This window comes from Aptenodytes forsteri, unplaced genomic scaffold, assembly GCF_000699145.1.
Source record: "Aptenodytes forsteri isolate BGI_AS27 unplaced genomic scaffold, ASM69914v1 Scaffold8, whole genome shotgun sequence".
Lineage (NCBI taxonomy): Eukaryota > Metazoa > Chordata > Aves > Sphenisciformes > Spheniscidae > Aptenodytes > Aptenodytes forsteri.
This window is the reverse complement of record NW_008796218.1, coordinates 149,574-158,384: the sequence shown is the minus strand read 5'-3', so window position 1 is coordinate 158,384 and position 8,811 is coordinate 149,574.

Here is an 8,811-nt window from a genome sequence, read left to right as displayed (position 1 = left end):
TAATGTTTTCTAACCTCTTGATTAGCACAAAGTTAATTTAGTGCTTATCAGTCCAAAGCAAGGGGAGCATGAAATTAACTTAGGGCCAAATCTTTGTTTCCTTCCTTCACCAACTTCCTTTTGACATAAACAGTCATTTTGTTGAATAAGGAATGAGTTTAAAGTATATGATGACTTTATGATTTCACCTATTATGGAGTATTTCCGTGTTACTCAACATGGCATTTTTCTTTTGGGCATTTTATTCCTCCCTCCCCCAAAGCCTTCTGAATACTCCCTTAAATACAGCAGGTCCAGTCTGGCTCTGGTGTAACTCTCTGGCTTTCCAACTTCCTTTCAAATACAAAATTAGAATTTTGGACTTCCGTTCTAGTAATACCAATAGATGAATTGATGTTGAATGTAGATACTTCTTTTCCAGTTTTATGACAAGCTACAGTGGTCCAAGGAGTACCTTCTTTTGGTTTTGAAGGCTGAACCTTTTTATCCTCCTCAAATTGTAATATTCCCACACTGTTGTCTACAGGAGTTTGTCTTTCTCTCCTGCATCAATATCCAACACAGGCAGGCAGGCTGCACTTCTGAAACAGCCACATGAAATCTTCAAGAGGCAGCCTGAAGCCATGTGAGGAGTCATCAGCAGGGTTTTTCAGTGATTATCACTCTCCTTAGTCTCCCTTGGGGTTTGTGCAGCTTTAGTGAATGTTAGCTATGATGAAGAATCCTGTATGGGTTAAAATAAATTGAGACATAACCTCATGTCCTCCTAACAAGGTTTTCCTTCCGTAGAAATTCATTGCACATTTCTGAATCTCTTTCTGTCTTCCTCCACCCTTTCTGCTTCTTGGTGAAGTGTGTTTTAAAGGGGCATTGGTCAAAGATATTTTAATAGAAGTGAGTCGTTCCATATGCAGAGCTGCTGCATGTCCCAAACTTATTAAAAACAAAAAGGACTTTGCACACTGAAAATGAGGCTGACAAGCTCAAACTTTGCAATGCAAAACATACCACAATCTTTCTTGCCCCTATTGCCTTTTCTCTCCCTGTTTTCCGTACAAGATTAGTGGATGCTCCCATTCAAGAGACATTTAAAAAGGGCAGATTTTTGAGGCCACTTGGAATTGCCTTTCTTGATACACCTGATATCCCTACAGAAATCTAATTTGCAGCATGGAGCTTTGTAATTTCATGCTAGAACAGCATAAAATGGAAGAATAACTCATCCAGAAGGAGGGGATTATGTAACAGTAGTGAAGGAGAATCAGCAGAGACAGTGAAGATCCTTTGGAAAGTCATGTTGCTGGTTCTGCAGTGCCATACACCCACTACTTGATTTCAAACAACAGGGAGATAAATTGCCAATAAGCGGAAGAAAAGAGAGGGAGGAAAAAAGCTTGGTATTAATACAGCTCACCTGAATTCACTCAGACAAAAAGGTATATTGCAGCCGAATAAAATTCTCCTGTATTGCCCAGGCTCCATCTCATGAATGCCTGCTTTTTCTTCTTTCCTTTTTTTCCATAGTATTACAGACTGTGACAAAAACAGTATCTTTCATGTCACTGGTGTACTTCAGCCATTGAGAATGAAGAATGAGACATTTGGCGTAGGGATGTGCACAGCCTGTTACAAGTCATGTCAAACAGGAGCAGTACGGTTGAGTGCTGGGAGAGGCACAACACACCACATTAAGGATTTGGTGTGAAAGTATGCCAAGTTAATGGAAGCTGTGGGCTCTGCCCCAGAAATGACACTCATTAGAAAAGCAAAAGAACTGCTGACAGACACACTGAAGAAACTTTGAAGGTTGATGAACTGGGTTGGGAAACCTCATTAATTATTCCAACACATGGATGCTCCAAAGGTGCCACAGATCTCCACTGGAGAATAGGGTAGACAGCCCTATACAGCCCACTTTGCTTGTCCTGTTATTTGAGTATGTGCGGATGGGACTAGTGTGAGAATAGCAATGACACTCAGTGCTGTATACAGCTATTCTAGGCTGCTCCTTAACTTTAAAATAGCCACAGTAGAGGCACAGATAAAATATGATGCCAACCAAGAGAAAAGGGTACACTACCACAGGCTCAGGCTGAAGAAAAACCAAGGAGAAGAACTGCCGTGGATAGGAGCAGGAGATGGGTAGGAGAGCCAAGGAGAGAGGGGTAGAGGAGCTCTGCTGCAAGAATGGCCCCCTAGGTCTTTGTTCACCCTATCATTTTTTTTTATCCAGTATGAATTCTCCCTGCTGCTGCTAATGGTATGGGGATTGTTGTTTTATTGATCTATCCACCATGATTTCCACATTTGCCTCCTAAATGGTTACTGTTATCTAAGAATCTGCTGTACAATTCAGCTGGAATTGCTCTAACATGCAGTATTTTTTAACTATCAAAAATGTATTTATCATTACATCATCTGTCTACATGCTTTTCAAATTTCTTAGTTTTCATGATACTACAGAATGCTATGTCATCTAAAAATGGGGTCACTTCACTGTTCATAATGGTTCTCTGAACATTCATTCAGTAAATATACCAAAAGCATCAGTCCCAGCATGGTGCCTTTTACCACTCTCAGTTAATACTTAGGTCTTTTGAAAAATGATCTATTTCTGCTCACTGTTTAACTCTTAACTAATTTCTAATGAAGGGATTTTACCCTAAAGCTCTTAGTTTTCTTAATAACACCTTCTGATATTTTTTGTCACAACATCTTGCAAGCCATGGCTGCCCAGCAGGAGCAGGCCATTGGGAACCCTGGGGTTGTGACATCCGCACTATGTCATGCTTGGGCAGGCTGGAAGCTCTCAGAGCATTGCAGTCTCCTGCCACCTTGGCCATGCTTTCTCCCTCCAGCATGAAAACCTCTCTGGTTAATAAACTATCTTTGACAAATGAAAACTTACAAAATCAAAGATGGCACCTCAGAGAAACAGTAGCAGAGCTGGGTATTGAAAATCAGAATTTACTGAAAGAAAGTGAAGATTTGAAGGATGGGTACAGGTGACTACAGGCCAGTACAAGCTGTTTGAGGACATTAGTAGGAGACCTACACAGAGAAGTGGATGATGCCAGGGACACACTGAAATACAAAGAAAACAAAATCAAACAATTAGAACTGCAGAATAAAAATTTGGATTAAATCAATGAACAACTGAAGGCAGAGATAATGGAAATGTCCTGCCAGATTTCTGCATACTGGGATAATAAAATGTATCAAAAGATAGATATATTAGAAGTGAGGAGTATGTTTGAAAATGAGAGGCATTTGGAACGCTTGCAAACCAGACTGGAATTGAAGGAGAAACTGTATGAGCAAGAAAAGCTCTGAGCCCACCAATTAAGGAACGTATTAGAACTTGACAAGCTCAGGGAAGTTCAGAGGAGTTGCATTGTGCAGATGAAAGGACAACTAGAAGAATAAGCTGAGAAAGCTGCACTTTTGGCAGTAGTGAATGAGAACAAATCATGGGTGTGCTCCTCCTTACTGCATAAGTCTGCTGAAGCCATACTTCTGGAGGACTCTCTCCCTTTGCTTAAAACCCAAAATTTCTTCTGTTACATTTGGAATATCTTAAAGCTCTTGCTGTTAGTAACAGTTTGCTTTGGAATTCTCAGTTACTATTTTATCAGCAACAACATTCCACTATTATTCAGCGGCAGTACATTTGATATACTGGTGCAAATCTTGTACCCATACTTCATTTTTAAAAATGAAGGACTATTACCATTTTAAGAATAGCTATAAAGGCTCTGCAGAGCTGTCCACATCAATTTAGTAATCTCCCCTTGCACTGGTTTTGGCTATGATAGAGTTAAATTTCTCCACAGTAGCTTGTATGGTGCTACATTTTGGATTTGTGATTAAAACAGTGTTGATAACACAAAGATGTTTTAATTATTGCTGAGCAGTGCTTACACAGCGTCAAGGCCTTTTCTGCTTCTCACACCACCCCACCAGCTAGTAGGCTGGGCATGAACAAGTTGGGAGGGGACATGGCCGGGACAGCTGACCCCAACTGACCAAAGGGATATCCCATACCATATGATGTCGTGCTCAGCAATAAAACTGTGGAGGGTGAAGGTTGGCATGGGCTGCTGTTGCTCAGGGACTGGCTGGGCATCGGTCAGTTGGTGGTGAGCAATTGTTTTCTTTTGCATCACTTGTTTTTCTTGTTTCAAGCTTCCAAATTTTTTTTTTTTTTTTTTTTTTTTTTTTTTTTTTTTTCAAGTTTTCTCACTTTTACCCTTCTGATTCTACCCCTAATCCTGCTGGAGGGTAGTGAGTGAGCAGCTGTGTGATGCTGAGCTCCCTACCAGGGTTAAACCATGACACCCCTTCTGTGCATTAATACATGAGTTCATGGGGTTTTTTTTAGAAACCGAGTAAACTTTAGGTTCTGAGCATAGTTTTTTTTTTTAATAAGGTTGTTAACTGTGAATATATTTTATAATAAATAGCTGTAGTAGTAAAAACCCAAGAGAGAACTCACTGCCTCAGGCAAAGGAGACAAAAAAACTGCAGTTTGTGCTAATCTGACTGAAAGTGGGCGGTGTGCAGTACTTGATCCTGGAATCCACTTCCCCACTAGACTGCCAGCTTCTAAGTTTTTTCACCTATGGGTCGCATTGCAGAGTATATATTTTCTCCAGACTTTGAGGAAGAGCATGGAGGAATTTAAAGATGTAGGAGGATTTAGTATGTTAGTTGAGGTTGGTTAAGAAGGGCTTTCATTAGTGGACATTAATTCAGAGAGTGCATGTTTACATTTGGCTAAAACCTTTTGTTTGTGCATCTGGAGACAATAGGCACAGGAACTTTTAAAATACAGATAAATAAATACATGCCATTTTGTGGATGGAAAGTTAAATCCTAAAGACCAACATGGCGGCTGGCCAACTGGTAACCATGCTGAGCCTTCAGAATTATCCCTGACATTTATGCACAAAGCAGGTAGATGAAGCTTGCCAGGCAGGAGCTAGCAAACAAACAGTACACTGAACAAATATGATACAGGGAAAAAAAATCTTAGATAGTGAAGTGAAAGCTGTGATTCCAGGACATCATTTTCACTGTAACTTGTAGCAGTGGCAGTGGAGAAAAATTCCAGAGATGAAAAGGCTAGAGCAACCCCTTAATCTCCTTTGTGCCTGTCATGTGTGACAAGTCACCCTTTGAAATCAGAAGAGTTACAGTCTAGAAGAGGAAAGTTTGAGCATAAAGCCATCGAGCAATACTCAGAGGTAAGGTGTAGTCAGAACAAAGAAGGTTTCTATTTAAGATGCTGAACCGTGACTCAGAGGAACTAAATTTTCTTCCTGCATCCTTCCTCCTTTTCCTCTGGCAAGTCACTTAATCTCTCCATATCTCGGTTCCCTAACTGAATAATGAGGCAGTAATATTAAATCATGTGTTTCTTTTCATACTTGAGAGCATTTAGTTTGTTTGTTTTAAACTAGAATAATTTTACAGAACTGAGGGAGGGAATGATAAGATAAATAGTTGAAAGAGCAAAGTGGAGGGGGCAAAAGAGAAAGAGTTGTGGCAAAGGCTGAAGGTAGCAATCTCTTACCCTGGATCAACATCATCAGTCAGAACAGTTTACATACACATAAAAATGGTTTAGTCAGAGAAAATGCTTGGTACAATTAGGACCCAATCTAAATAGAGACCTTTTAAGTACTATTGTTGTTGGATAATACTAATAGGGAGAGGTGAACTGCCTGTAAGGAGGTATTTGTGCCAAGGTAGTCTGAACTGTATTGCCTGGCAATTCATTGACAACTGCAGCCGTGCAAAGCCAGACTGATGTTACTTAATTCTTGTTGCCCAGTGCCACAGGAAAGCCATGAGAAAAACAAATGTTCAGTGGGGCCAAAGTTAAAAAGGAAACATGGTCACAAAGAAAGGGTTCCAGAAATATGTCCTGAGAAGAGTCACAGAAGAAAACTGCAATGGGGTAGATAGCTTTGTTGCCCTCATTTTTCAACAGATCTTCTCAACCAGCTTCAGCTGCTGTGCTCTATGCATAACACACATGAAATCTGAGAGTGGCTTACATAAAACTTTAGAGGCTTCTGTAGGAACAAATGCTGTAGCATTACAGCTTGCAAATGTATTTTCAGTAAAAAATTGTTACTTCACATAACACATAAATATGTGGTGAATTCTGCACAGAGAGGAAACAAAACAGTTTATCAAAACCAGAGATTTAATAGCAGTATTTACAGGTCATACAAAATAAGATTTTTCTGTTAAACCAGGGATAAAGAACCAGAATGAGGCAAAAAATCACATATGCAGCATTGTCCTTTCTACAGTTTTCAGTCTTTATGAATGATGTATAGAAGGCCCAGATAATCTTATGATGTTTCTGTCTTTCCCATCTTCATTTTAGGAAAAAAAAAAAAAAAAAATTATGTGCTTGGTTATCACAAAAAAAAGCATTTATTTTTGGAAAAAAAAAAAAAAAAAAGTAAGTGCTTGGTTATCACAAAAAAAAGCAAAAGTCCTATTTTTAATTCACACATTTTTCATGTTCTGAATATAGCTGTAGGGCTGAATTCCTGCAGGGGAAATCTGTACAACTACAGTCAGGTGACAACACCTTTCCATTGAAGACACCATATGTGCCAGAAAGCGCTACACAATGCTATAAGCAGCAGAAGGGAAGCCGAGCAAGAAGTGATTTGAAACAGGTATGTAAGCATATGTGTTATACAGATGTTATATCTGTGTGTTATACAAACTTTTGCTTTCTTTACAGTTTAGTACAACTTCAGTTAAAACCACACTTACAACAGGAATTCATTGCTTTTAAACAGCACTTTTCTTAATCTGAAAACTTTACATACAAAGATGATGAAAACAAGCTTTTCTTACCTGCCTTATTTCATTTTCGCTCTTTGATTCAATTCATTGATTTTTCTGGCATTCATTCTTTCCAAGTTCATTCTTGTAGACAACTTGAGGTGTACATGAAGTCTCATGAGGGTTCATATGCACACATACTTCTGCTGTTATCCTAACTAGAAGACCATTGTATGTTAACAAGTTTGTGATCTACAGAACAGTTAACCTGAGAAGGTGCAGACTTGTGCTGTGCTGTACATTCAGCCTGGTATTTGGGGCTGTGGTGTGCTGCACATATCCTTTGGCCACAGGTGAAACCTAGGCTGCTAATTGTATTGAAGGAGCCTGTTGGCAGCTCCCGTGTGGCACCAGTGATTACACCACCTGCATGTCCTGTATCTTAAAAAACACTTCCATCGTTCTTTCTCCAGTCTTTCAGAAGACAGAAAGAAATGAAGTACACTCTCTAAATAGCGGGTTTGTAATTTCTTCCTGTAAATTACAGTATGTATATTAGCTATTGCAGTAAGTGCTGAAGACCTTGACCAAAATGACCTTTTGTGCTAAACACTCTATGCATGTTTATTGACATAGAGATCCTGCCCTTGAGCATGCAGAATTGTAACACACAACAGGTGTGTTAATATCACCTTGTTTGGGAGTGGAGAGGCAGTGTGGTGAGATCAAATTACTTATTGACATCATAGAGCCTATGGAAACTGAGAGATCTTCAGCAAGTCTAACAAGATGAATATTGCTCTTGTGTTTAAAGCAATTAGCTTTAAACACAAGACCAATACCTTGTTAGAAGTCTCCCTCGTAGGGAGAAAATTAATTTTCTTCTTCACTCAGATACTTGTGTGACTGAATGCTAAGGTGACACCTTATACGGTGACACCTAATGATCAGTGAAGAGAAGTAGGAGTTGGGAAATGCTTGAAATATTTAGCTACAGATGTAGACTTATCCAGTCCAGATGTTTGAGAACTATGAAGCTACAGCTGACTCAGTGTCTCATTGCTTTTCCTCAGCATTGTCTCTAGTACCCTCATAACTTTGAGCTTCTTGGAAGAAACCTGCTAAAAAGTTGCCAAATGTGCTGCATTTTCAGAGGTGCTGCACTCCTGCAGCTCCTGTTGACTTCCCTGAGGCTGAGGTAAGGCAGCTCTGCAGAGAAGCAAAACCGCTGTCCCTCCCTGGACAGAGCTCCAGACCCACTTTGTACATCGGTGCTGACTTCAAAGGAGGCTGAGGATCTGACCACAAAGAAACCAGAGCCAGTATGTCTAAGAATTCTTTCACTGCAGGCACCAAGTGTATTTCTGTACAACTTTCCCTGTTCCCCATAACCTGTCGCATTCAGCAAGAAAGGCTCTGAAGGAAAGATGGAAATAGTAAATCAGGCTATTGTATTATTTGAAAATAATCTTCTCCAAAGGGAATATAGGCTATGGACTTTTAAGAAGATGGGACTTTAGAGCTGACAAGTGTATCTAGCGTGTCATTGTGGTAATGAAGTTAGTTCTGCACTGTTTGGAAAACACCAAATTTCCATCTAACAGAAAATAATTATTTCCTTGCAGGCACTTAGGCACCAGATATAAAGACACAGAGGGAGAGCCAACCAGAGAAAGAACCTGCTAAATATGGTTTACTTATATTTATAAGTTTGGAAAACACCAAATTTCCATCTAACAGAAAATAATTATTTCCTTGCAGGCACTTAGGCACCAGATATAAAGACACAGAGGGAGAGCCAACCAGAGAAAGAACCTGCTAAATATGGTTTACTTATATTTATAAATGGGGGGGAACATTGTCACCGAGGATGAGGAAAAGGCTGAGGTACTCAATGCCGCCTTTGCCTCAGTCTTTAACAGTCAGACCAGTTATCCTCAGGGCACTCAGCCCGCCGAGCTGGAAGACAGGGATGGCAACCAGGATGAACCCCCCATA